The 12894-nt window shown below is 42.1% G+C and overlaps 1 protein-coding gene across 1 annotated transcript in view; it reads right to left on the minus strand.

The window, feature by feature from the left end:
- The window catches only part of JAKMIP3 (Janus kinase and microtubule interacting protein 3), a 181093-nt gene that overhangs the window by 52823 nt on the left and 115376 nt on the right, over nt 1–12894 (minus strand). The gene's annotated exons all lie outside the window — the stretch shown is intronic.

Consider the following 12894-nt stretch of genomic DNA (forward strand, 5'->3'; position numbering starts at 1 on the left):
TAGTACCTGAATGATAAGGGGCAGCCAATCTTATGCATGATCACACAAAAGTCCTGCTGAGTTCAGTGGGGCCTACTCTTGGGTACACTGCACAGGGTTGCAACTGCAAGCAGTTTAAGATAACAATACTTAGATTTTCTTACTTAGTGTTCATAGCACTTTGCATATATGATATAACTATAATCCTTACAACAACAATCCTACAAGATAGGTAAGCATTATTACAGTCATATTGAAAATGGGGGTTGAGGCTGAGAGAGGCAATCCTAACTATGTCTATTCAGAAGTTAGTCCCACTGCATTCAATGGGGCTTAGTCCCAGGTAAATGGACATAGGATTGTAGCCTTAGGGTGCAATCCAATACATGTCTACTCAGAGGTAAGCTCCATTGGATTCAATGGGACTTACTCCCACATAAGTGTGTATTGGATTGTAGCCTTAGTCTCTTAGGGCCAAGGTACACATGAAGTTATATGTGTCTTTGGGCAGTATTCAACATAGCACTAACCAGATTGTTCCATCAATGCAAGGATTTATCCTTGAGTAAGAGAACTCTCTCCCCCTCTCCTCCCTCCGTGTACCCCTACATCTATTCTGGGTTTTCCCCCAACCCTCCAGAACAGATTTGGGGACAAAATGGAGCACATGTGGGGGAAGGGGGGCTATCCCATTGGATTAACACTAGTCCTTGGGCTGGCACAACCTTTTAGTTGAATATTGCTCCATGTATTTAGCCAGCAGGCTTTTTAATGCAATTTTTAAAAATGCAAATTATATCAGTGGGGAGGAGACATGATAATTAACAGCATCCAAGCAGGCACTGAGTTGGAATTTAACTCTTTCCTCCCCTGCTCTAATGAAAATCCCTCCTCTGAAGGCGCTATTTGCCTTGGTAAATCCCCCATTGATCACCCACTTTGACCTTGTTAATTATCACCCCCCTAGCTGAAGCAATGTGCATTTTTATAAACCTGCAAGTTACATGCAAAACCCCATTTAACTTCACATGATATTTTGCCTTTCGTTATTATGCAACAGCAGCTCCTTTTGTAAAGAATATTGAAAACAGAACTGGAAATTTTTTTGTCATAAACCCAAAGTCAACAAATGTAGGGTACTTGAAATTTTGAATGAAAGTTTCCCTCCCAAAGAGTCTAGCAGCAGTACTTATAAAAGGGTCCCTAGTTTAGGGATGGGGGACCTGTGGCTCTCGAAAAGTTGTTGGACTCCAACACCCATCAGCCCAGCCAGCATGGCCAATGGTCAGGGATGATGGGAATTGGAGTCCAGCAATGTCCGGAGGGTCAACAAAATTATGAACTACTCCTTTGTCTATATTAGGTAAGGGCTCACAATGTCACATAAATCTGGTTCTGGGCAATACTTGATGTTTAAGAACAGGTTAAAATAATATTTAAGTTTTAAAGCTGCTTTTTTTGTGAGAATTCAGGTTTTGACCCCAACACTTGTGAATTGCTGGAGAAGCTTAGCATTAAGCTGGATATAAATGTTGTTGTTGTTGTTGTTGTTAATAACAACATATTTATAAAATGTTTATATCAGTTGTTTTTATCCCACAGATACTGCAGCATTAACCAATAAAAGGCAACGTTAGAACCATAATAAAACCGATTGAAACCGACTATAATATAAATAAGAATAGCCTGGAAACAACTTTCTTCAGAAAAAAATTAATAACATAAATATTTTCCCCAAAGCATAACAAAAGGAGTATCTTGAAACTATAAAGGGAGTATTTTGAGGAAGCAAACTATACTGCTATGGCATCTCAACAAAAAAGGTCCCTTTTAATACTCTAGTGGATCACCCTATCTAAAAGCTGCATTCAGAACTGTAGAGTTAAATTTGAAAAACTAAGGTAAGTTGCAATAATCTAAAATCAAATGGAGTTTTGTTCTTTTCCTTTGAGAAAAACAGCATTGTCCTTCAGTATGTTATGAATGGTCTGTGTACTGTATACTGCTATGCAGTGTAATTATTCATACTCAATCCTACTCTTTGCAGTGGGGCATACTCCCAGGTAAGTGTGCACAGGATTGCAGCCTGCAGCATCTATGCACATGGATTTATGTATGCATGCATGCATCAGACAGAGATGAGATAGATCCAGTCCGCTTTCAGAGATCTGGAGATTCATGGGAGGGAGCAGAACCCTGAAAAATAACAACTCTACCAATAACATTTTAATAAGGCATCCTTAAAAAGGGTGGAAATAGGGACAAAACAAGGATTTATCAAATACTAGGATTGCCCCTAGCAATGAAGGCTGATCTATTTGCCCCGACCTTGTACCAGGCATGGAGTCCTCTGAGGACAAATCAGACACCCCACAAGTTGAGTAGACCTCCCCCCCCATCCTTGAATCACTGGTGGCAAAAGCTTCAGGTGCAGGCCAAAGAGCATTAACACATTATGCATCTACATACCCAGATGCATTGGTTTACTTGAGAGGGCTAATCATGAGTAAGCAATCCCTGACGCTCTTTCACTAGCAGCTGTAGTTAGGGTGTGACTTAGGAGCATAGAGTATATAAGGCTTTTTGAGCCTTCCTGTTGCTAGAAACAATACAGGTTTTTGGTGGTCTAGGTCTTGAGCATAGTGGCCTTGTCTTGCTGTGCTGTACCTTGCTTGAACTCCCTATGATATTGACCTTGGACTATTACCTGTCTTTTGTCTTTGGGTCATGTCTGGATCTGTTTGGTTGGTGCTCCATCTGAAAGCCTGCCCTTGCTCGCGAAAGGTTCTTGTTAGTGATCTCTGCTAACTGGCCTCCTGGTCCTTCAGATGATCTCCTGGGGCATCACATCCACCGCCCACAGTCTGCTCTCAGCCAGCTCCTACCCTCTATGCCTTTTTACTTGTAACCAGTACAGGGGGGTGGAACTGGCTGTCACATTCCAACTCAGCAAGGAGGGAGACCTGTGCTGAAGATACTCAATTGTTCAGGGTTGTGAAGACAAAAAGGGATTGTGAAATGCTCCAAAATGACTTCTCCAAACTGAGTGAATGGGTGATAAATTGGTAAATATAATTCAATGTAAACAAGTATAAAGTTATGTGTATTGGAGCAAAAAAAAAATTAATTTCACATATATGCTGATAGGGTCTGAACTGGTGGTAACTGACCAGGAGCGACCTTGGGGTTGTAGTGGATAGCTCAATGAAGGTGTTAACCTAGTGTGTGGCAGCTGTGAAAAAGGTAAATTCCATACTAGGGATTGTTAGGAAAAGTATTGAATATAAAACTGCCAATATTATAATGCTGTTGTACAAATATATGGTGCAGCTGCATTTGGAATATTGTGTACAATTCTGGTTGCCTCACCTCAAAGAGGATATTGTAGAGTTGGGAAAGGTTCAGAAAAGGGCAACCAAAATGATCAAAGCGAGTATGAGAAAAGGTTGCAGCATTTGGAGCTTTCTAGTTTAGAGAAAAGGCAAGTAAGAGGTGACATGATAGAAGTGTATAAAATCATGCATGGTATGGAGAAAGTAGATAAACGTTTTTCTCCCTCTCTCATAATGGTAGAACTTGTTGACATCTAATGAAGCTGGATGTTGGAAAATTCAGGACAGACAAAAGAAAATACAAGAAGCAGTAATGGACAACATGTTGGATGGATTTAAAAGAGGATTAGACAAATGCATGGATGAAAGGCTATCAGTGGCTACTAGGTATGATGGCTATGCTCTGCCCCCTTAGTTGGAAGCAGTGTGCTTCCAAATACCAGTTGCTGGAAACCACAGGACAGGAGAGTGTTCTTGCACTTAGAACCTACTTGTGGGCTTTCCATAGCTATCTAGTTGTCCACTGTGAGAACAGGATGCTGAACTAGATGGGCCACTGGCCTGATCCAACAGGCTCTTCTTATGTTCTCATGGGGATGGAGCACAAAACTAGGCTTGGCTCCCTCTGTCATTGGCTCTGGCTTGGCCTAGTGCTGGTCCCCTTGCCTTCTGCCCTACCTGTCCCAATGGGCACCAGCCACTACTGGTCTCTAGTAAACATATATATACATGCATATATACTGTATATATGCAGAGACCCCAGAAGAGAGGAGACAGAGGGAGCTAGAGTCCATTCCCTAAGACTGACTGCTAGATGCTTCCTCCCACCCCAGATGATCGTACAAAAAAGTGCTGCTGTAGTCAAGACTAACTGACACAGGAGAGGGTGAGGTGCAACCCATTTTCTAGGATCCAGCAACAGACTGCACCCATCTTGCTTGCTGTGCTTTAGGAGCAGAGCTTTGCTGTGAAGGGCTGAGCAGGGCTGAGTAGTAATGTGTTGACCGGCCTTTTCCAACCTGGTACCCTCCGGATGTTTTGGATCACAACTCCCCAACATCCCCAGCCAGCACTAGATGAAGCCGATGGGAGCTGTAGTCCAAAACATCTGGAGGGCGATAGATTGGAGAAGGCTGGTGGGGACAAACTTAGAATCAAAGTAGACATTAGGGATGGGGGAGAGATTCAGTTCAGTTTGCATTTCAAGCTGAATATATCAAATTTGCACTTTCCAAAACGAGAACTGAAACACAGCCATCCTTCGAAATTCACACTTATCTGAATTTTGCAATGCAATTCATCAACCAATGTTTACAAAAATTGGGGGAAATTAGGGGAAAGTGTGCATAAAATGAATACATGAGTGAAAATAACATACAATGTGCATTATATAACAAGAAATGGCTTGCAAAATGTGCACATTAATCAAAACTGCCTACAAAAATGTGTGTGTTAGGTGAAATGTGCAAAAAAATGCTGGAGAATTTTCATGAGGATTTTTCTTTTAAAAAATTGCAAATTGCTGCAGAAATGTCAAGAATTAAATTTCAGTTGGGAAAAATGAGTAATGAAGAGAACCGAAACTGACAGACCTTTCCATCCCATCCCATGCATGTAAATTTTAGAGTCAGCTATGTATCTTGTTTTCCCTAAAATAATTACAAGTGCAGGGAAGCCCCTAGGAAGGCAGCATGCTGGGATGGGAGGTTTAATTCTTCATCACCCATCATGATATTGGAATGCCTTTAGCCTCTGGAATCTTTCCAGTCACCCTCCACTATAATACTGGAATGGAGAGGGCTGTGTGTGCATGTGCGTTGTATGACTCCATGTCTGATGCATGTGTGTTTGTGACAAGGGACTGATGGTTGGAGATGTATGCACTTTTCTTTGTTGTTGTTGATTTGACCTGTCCTCTTTTGCTTTGCCCATCACTCGAATGCACCCCTGGAAGTTTGACCAAATTCAAAGCTGGCCCCCAGGGCAGGGGCGGGAAACCTATTTCAGCCCAAATCATTTATAAAAATGTTGAAAAGTACATGGGCCAGGACAAAGGCATGCAGCACTCCACTCAAACCCTCCCCCTGCTTTGATATCAAGCCATTGGTGAACATTCTTTGAAGGCAGTTTTTCAACCAGTGCTAAATGCACCCGACAGTACCATCTCTTAGCCCACATTTAACCAGTTTGCTAACCAAAATGTCACAGGTAACTTTGTCAAATGCCTTGCTGAAATTAAGATAAATTGTGTCCACAGTATTCATACAATCCACTAAGCTAGTAACCCAATAAAAGCCACGTTGGCTTCTACTAATCAGTGTTATGTTCATAAGATGCTTACAGATTGATTGCTTTAGAATCTGTTCTACTTTCTTCCCTGATAACCAAGTCAAACTGAGCCATCTGTAGTTTGCAGGATTCTTTTACCCCTTTTTGAAAATTGGGGCAACACACCTAATACTCCCTTGTGTCTCACCCATGCCTTCTGGAGTAAGCGACGTTATCAAGCAGCAGCACTTAAACGAGTCTAAAACAGCCCCTTCTCCAGTATCAACTATCTCGGCCCTATGACTGGCAGGGGAGGCCCTGTTGGTGGTGCTGCCACTGGGTACTGCCTGGTTGGGGCTGGAGCTGCGCTGCTGTTGTGTTGTGTTTTCTTGGAGGAATTAGTTAAGAGCAACATTCACTTCCTCTGGCCATGGAGTTATACTTAAACTAAGATCACATCCACACCTTACACTTAAACCACATGTATTCCACTTAAACAGTCATGGCTTCTCCCAAAGAATCCTGGGAACTATAGTTTCTCCCTCACAGAGCTACAATTCCTAGCACTTTTAACAAACTACTGTTCCTGGGATTCTTTGGGAGGGGTGCCATGGCTGTTAAAGTGGTATAAGAGTGCTTTAAATATATGGTGTGGATGCAAGAAACATTTATTTGAAAAATGCAGAGGCTGTTTTATTCTGATTGCCAGCCAAGCCCTGCCAGCCACATCCTTTGTTTGCTTGCTTGTTTGTTTGTTTATTATTTGATTTATATCCCACCCTTCCTCCTGGCAGGAGCCCAGGGCGGCACTTTGTTATGAAAATGGCAGATTAATGATCCAAGATGGGTGGCTGATGTTTCCTCAGTAGGAGCTGATGGATGGGGAAAACTGAAGTGTGAATGAGAAGAGAGGCAGGGACTTGGCTTAATGCCAAAAGCATCTTGAGATGATGGAGAGCTAATGCGGCATAGTGGGTCTGCTCTCTGCTAGGAATGGTTCTGCTGTTCCTCCACCCATCCTTTCCTTCCAGGGTGGCAAATCTGTGGACACCAACCCCTGCCCTCCCCCTCAGTCCCAGCCACCATCGCCAATGATGAAAACTGTGATTCGCCAATATCCGGAGGGCCACAAGTTGTCCATCCCTGTTCTACATTTACATTTGCAAATCATGGGGAATCTTTTTCAGCCCACAGGCTGTATCCCCTCATGGATAACCTTCCAGGGATCACATCCCCATGGTGAGTGGGGGCAGAGGTAAAAGGTGGGTCGGGCAAGAGGCAAAAGTGGGTATGGCAATGGATGTGATACTTACCTTTGTACAGTAGGGCCTACACCCACCTCCACAAACATCTCTACTCTCCATCTATGCAAGCAAGAGGTATAATCAACATTAAAGTACACATTCTAGCCAGGAATAAGCACTTTAGGTAGATGCAAACCTGGGCTAGGGAGCGGTATGGCCTGGGGAGAGTCCCAAGGGTCAGAGAGAGGGGGGGAGAGAGGGGGAGAGAACCTATTTGGCACCCATGCTTAAGGTCCTCTACCTTTGTTTTAAAAAGTCATAATATTACAAAAATGCCAGCATCTCCATGGCTCTCCACCTAAAAAGAAAGTCACCCCCAGCAGGTAGCACTAGCTGTAGAACCTCTTGGAGATGTGGGACACGCATAACGATACTTAACAGGAAGACTTCCTAATAAATTCAGGAATCTTAAAGCACTACTGATCTTCTTAGTAGCAATCTTTGATAAACATACTTGTATTCTGCTGAAACAGAGTTTGGTAACTGCTGCGTTAAATGGCTATGTTGGAAAAGTATAATACAGTGGTTCCCAAACTTTTCCCCCTATGGACCACTTGAAAATTACTGATGGTCTTGGTAGTCCACTTTATGATTTTTCTGCCAGCTGTCGCAATTGTAATGTGCTATGCTGGATGCTTTTTAATAGTACCTTTATTACTGCTTTTATTTCTTGTATTGTGTTTTACGGTATTTCAATTTGCATTCCATAGTACTCAGATTGTAAACACAATGAAATATAATACAAGAAGTGAAAGAAGCAATAAAAATACAATTAAAAATCAATACGAATATTTAAAGCGGACATGCTGCAAACCACCTGAATGAAGCTCGTGGACCACTGGTGGTCTACTGACCACAGTTTGGGAACCCCTGGTATAATAAGCACATCATGACTGTGATGTTACATTTTGACCAGCAGTACACTGCTTCTTGTCACAGATTGTTCCCTTTTGCTTGATGCAACACACCATTTAGTGCTGACCTGAAGACAAAATACTCCTGAGGACTATTTCTCTCTCTCTCTCTCCCCCCCCCCAGGTGTCTGCATACATCATAGAAAACCCTTGGACTATCGACAGCCTTTTCTTCAGAGCACATGTGGTTTTGTTTCAACATACTGAAGAGAAAACACCTAACATTCATGCATGCATCCCAGAAACACACACACACACATCCCTGTGCAAGAATGGAAGGGTAGGATTCCTCTTTGGCACATGCAATATGGTTTATTTATATTATACACTGCACTACTCTCACTAACAGACAACATATACAGATACACCATCATTTAAAAAACATGGATCAATATATAAATAATTTAAAATATATATATACTGTAGTCTACCATAGGTTGTCATACAACAAAGAACTGCTTGCTATGCATTTCCCATGAATTGTATGAGCCAGCTGTAAGACAGAAATATTTATAAAGGAGAGAAGAAAGATTTAAAAAAAAACACATCTGGACAGCTAATTTCTATTGATCTGAACACAGAGATCTGTCAATTGACAGCATGTTAATTTAGGGACAAACCACACAACAAGCAATGAAAGGTAAGTCAAATCAAGCATTGCCTTTTTGCTCATACGTTCATTTCTGCAAAGAGAAAGAACTGTGAAAATTTAGTACAATAAGGAAGCAAAAGAAAAAAAGAAAGGGAAAGGGGGAAAAGAGAACCATTTCACATATTTAAGCCACTGAATTGGGACAAATAGTATGGTTTTTAACAGAGATAAACATTAAGCTATACATAGAACAGCCAGGAACTGAATAAAAAGACACAAGAACAGAGAGATTATCAAACACACACACACATATACACTTTTCCTTTTTTTTGTTTTTTGCTTCATACTATCTATACAAAGGAGACAGTGTAGAAAAAGGAAATGACTCACTGGGAGGGTTGGGTCAGTATCCAGGTGTATATCCCAAAAAGACTGGCTTACATATTTGTTTCCTGACTGTACGAAGCACTGTTCACAACTGTCTCGCCTTCCTTATAATTTCACCCCAGTTACTTTCGCTAACAGAAGGCCTACTTGTGAAACAGAGCCTATGAATATACATGAGGAGGGTAACCAATAATCTTTAAGAAAATGGCTTGCTTAACAGCATGGATGTTTCCACTTTATATTTAGCAGGTTGTCTCCACCAAGAACACATTTTAATTAATAAACAGCTTGTGAGCATCGCCACTGCCAATTATGCAAGCCATGAAAGATGGGGATTTCTCTTCATTCCACTCGCCCCTCACCAGTGTCTGCTATTAAAAACAACAACAACACCAAAAACGCCAAGCAATTTCTAATATTGTTTGCATCAAGCTGGTTGTCAGAGTCATGGCCATTATTTGTCAGACTGTATGAAAAAACCAACATGTAATTTGTAGTGCAATATAAGCTCCTTATAGCTTGGGAGCTTTCTTAAGCACTGGTAATGTAGCATTGTGGCAGAAGGTGTAGAAAGGCTGTTCAAACTTGCAGCATCTGGGGCCAAAAAGAAAAAAAAGGGGGGGACAACAAAATACTATTCCCAGACATAGGTTTTAATTGCAAATGAGAAAATCCATGCCAGTCATTGCCTGATCCATGGCTTGCACATTTCCCTGCAGGCAAGCTGTCAAACAAAGCGATTAGAATGTACCACAAGAAATCTGTCTCTTGCAGGGCCAACCAGTGAAGGTAAATAAGTTGTCATTCATTCATTAGTGAAGAGGTAACTAAAGATCCTGCTATCAAAGGAAACAAGAATCCTTCTCCAGTCAATATTATCACATTAAGGGGAATCTTGGATATCCATTGTCAGAAGAGAAGACTAGGGCTGCAATCTAATACACTCTTACCTGGCAGCAAGTACCATCGAACCCAATGGAGGTTACTTCTGAGTAAACACGTATTGGATTGCAGCCTAAAGAGCAGATCTTTGCACATAATGCATTGCCTTCTAATAAGGAAGACCATTGGCTCACCTAGCCTGTTACTGTCTACTTTGACTGGAAGTAGCTCTCCAAGGATTCACGTTTGCCAGAAAATGATATGTGAAACATTTTAAAAATGGAAATACTGGGACACTGGATGTGTAAAACATGTTATCAGCCTCTGAGTTTCAGCCACTCCCCTTGTAAACATGCACGCAAGCATATGAACTAGAACAGGGCTTCCCAAACTGTAGTCCTGAGCTTCATTCAGGTTGTCTGTGGCATGTTCGTATTAAATATCCATGTTGATTTTTAACTGCATTTTTTCTTTTATTTCTTATATTGTATTTTATTGCATTACAATTTGCATTCCATAGAACTCAAATTGCAATACAATAACATGCACTATAAGAAATAAAAGAAGCAATAAAAATACAATTAAAATCATACAGCATTTGGACACAGTTCATTACAATTACGGTAAAATCATTAAGTGTTCTGCTAGGACCCTCAGCAACTTTCAAGTGGTCCATGGGGTAAAAAAATTTTGGGAACCACCAAACTAGAACACCTACTCCAGTTCTCTTCTCTATGTTGCTTTTTGTTTTTGGATTATTTAAAAGATTATCTTCTCCTCTCTTATTATATATTTTCCAATTAACCACCCTCTCTTTTGCCAACAAGAATATGAGCACTGTAGCACAAAACAGTGCATGGGTAGGAGAATAAATGAGGGGGATGTCATTGCTTCTTAGGAAAACAGAGTCTACCAATACTTTCTACTTGGAATCAATTAGGTAAGAAGGAAGAATGATTTATATACTTAACACTCCATTCTAAAATATCTACTTTTCTTTTTATACCCTTTATGCAGGTTTCATAATGGAGCAGTTTGGTTGCATTTGTGATTAACGGGCAAAGCAGTCCTAAGTATGTGGGGGGTGGGGAGAGGTCCATGGAAAAGCCAATACTGCATCTGGAATAGGGATGGGTGAAGAGGTCCATTTCGGTTTCTCTCAGTTTCTCATTTTTCAAAACTTAAATTCAGTTCTCCACATTTCTGTATCAGTTTGATTTCAAAAAGCCTCATGAAAATTCAGCAGCATTTTAGTGCAAATTTCTCTTAATATACACATCTTTGCATGCAATTTTGCCTAATAGACACAATGTTGCAATACAATTTCCCTTAATATAATGCATTTTTGTGTGTTATTTCAACTGATATATGCATTTTCATGCACATGCTACCCTAATGTATGCAGTTTTGTACACCTTATTTGGTGGAGAACTGCACTGCAAAATTCAGAAGTGTAAATTTGGAAGGATGGCTGTGTTTCAGCTTGAATTTTGTTTCAGAAAATGTGACTTAGGTAGATTTCTCTCCTAAGTGTGAACTGAAGTGAATCCTCCACCCAACCCCTAATCCAGAACCCTGCCAGTTTGCTGCACTCAGGATGAACATTTGGAGGGATATGGTTTTTCCTCCCCCCCTCCATTTTCCTTCCTATTGATTCCAATGGGAGAGAAAATATTTGTGCCAGATTCAAGCTGGTGTAGGCTAGAAGCCCAATCCATAGGCATGTCAAGAGAACAAGGGGGCTTTGGATCCAAGGCCATCCATGGCATGCCCAAGAACACTGCTAGTGGTAGATCTATGTCCATGGAACTTTCCGTGGGCATACTGGGAATCTCAAGGGTAGATGTATTTCCCTACCAGGGGAGCTCCTTTTTGCCCCATCCGCCCTTTGGTGGGGATTAGGATTGCTCTGTAAAATGACCAGAGCAGCCTTGTATTCTGTTATATTCTTTCTCTCTCTCTCTCCAAGTTCCCTAGCTCTCATATCTGTCAAGATGCACTTGGCCAATGCCTGCTGAAAGCTTAGAAGAGACATTTTTTCGTTTCTTTGTTTAAAAAATGTAATTTGTTACAATCTGGATTCAGGCCTGGCTATGTGACTGAATCAGCCTTGGTCACCCTTTATCGGGAGAAGGACAGGAGGAGTGTGACTTGTTATTCGTACTTGATATCTTGGCAGCTTTTGATACTATTGACCATGGTATCCTTCTGAGCTGATTTGGTGAGATGAATATCGGAGGCACTGTTTAACAGTGGTTCTGATCCTACCTCCAGGGACTTTTCAGAGAATAGCAATGGGTGATTGTCTTTTGGCCCCCTGGCAGTTGTGCTGCGGAGTGCCACAGGGTATCATCTTGTCCCCAATGCTGTTTACCATTTATATTAAGCCCTTGGGAGCAGTCATCAGGAGATTTGATCATACCCAGCTCTATTTCTCTGTAACATCTGAATCAGGAGAGGCCGTGCAAGCCCTGTTGGACAGAAGTCATGGGTGTGCTCTCGGTGCAATGAGCTCCTGGCTCTCCGGGAACAACTTCATTTCCTTGAGGCCAAGGTGGCAGACCTGGAAAAGCTGAGAGAGGCAGAGAGGTGTGTGGAGGAGGCCTTCAGGGACGTTATAGCTGTGTCCCACTCCAACGATGATAGCTCTCCTGCTATCATGGACAACGATGGTCTCGGGGAAGGAGAGCATCCAGCTGAGGAAGAGGGAAACGATCCCTTAGAAGGGACCCATTCCTTGGGGGATGAGCAGCTATCCTCTCGTGCCGAGGATATATCTCCGGGGGTGGAGGGATCCTTGTAGTGGGTGATTCGATCATTAGGAACATAGACAGTGGGGTGTGTGATGGGCGTGTAGACCGCAAGGTGTTTTGCCTGCCTGGTGCGAAGGTTGCGGATATTGCCCGTCGTTTAGACAGTTTGGTAGACAGTGCTGGGAAGGAGTCAGTGGTCGTGGTGCACGTTGGCACCAACGACATGGGGAAATGCAGCCGTGAGGTCCTGGAAGCAAAATTTAGGTTGCTAGGTAGGATGCTGAAAGCCAGGACCTCCAAGGTGGCTTTCTCAGAAATGCTACCGGTTCCACGTGCAGGACCAGCCAGACAGGCCCAGCTTCGCAGTCTCAATGCGTGGATGAGACGATGGTGTCGGGTGGAAGGGTTTGGATTTGTTAGGCACTGGGGAACATTTTGGGACAAGCCGGGCCTGTACAAAAGGGACGGGCTCCACTTGAACCA

The sequence above is a fragment of the Rhineura floridana genome, chromosome 7 (assembly GCF_030035675.1).
Source record: "Rhineura floridana isolate rRhiFlo1 chromosome 7, rRhiFlo1.hap2, whole genome shotgun sequence".
NCBI lineage: Eukaryota > Metazoa > Chordata > Lepidosauria > Squamata > Rhineuridae > Rhineura > Rhineura floridana.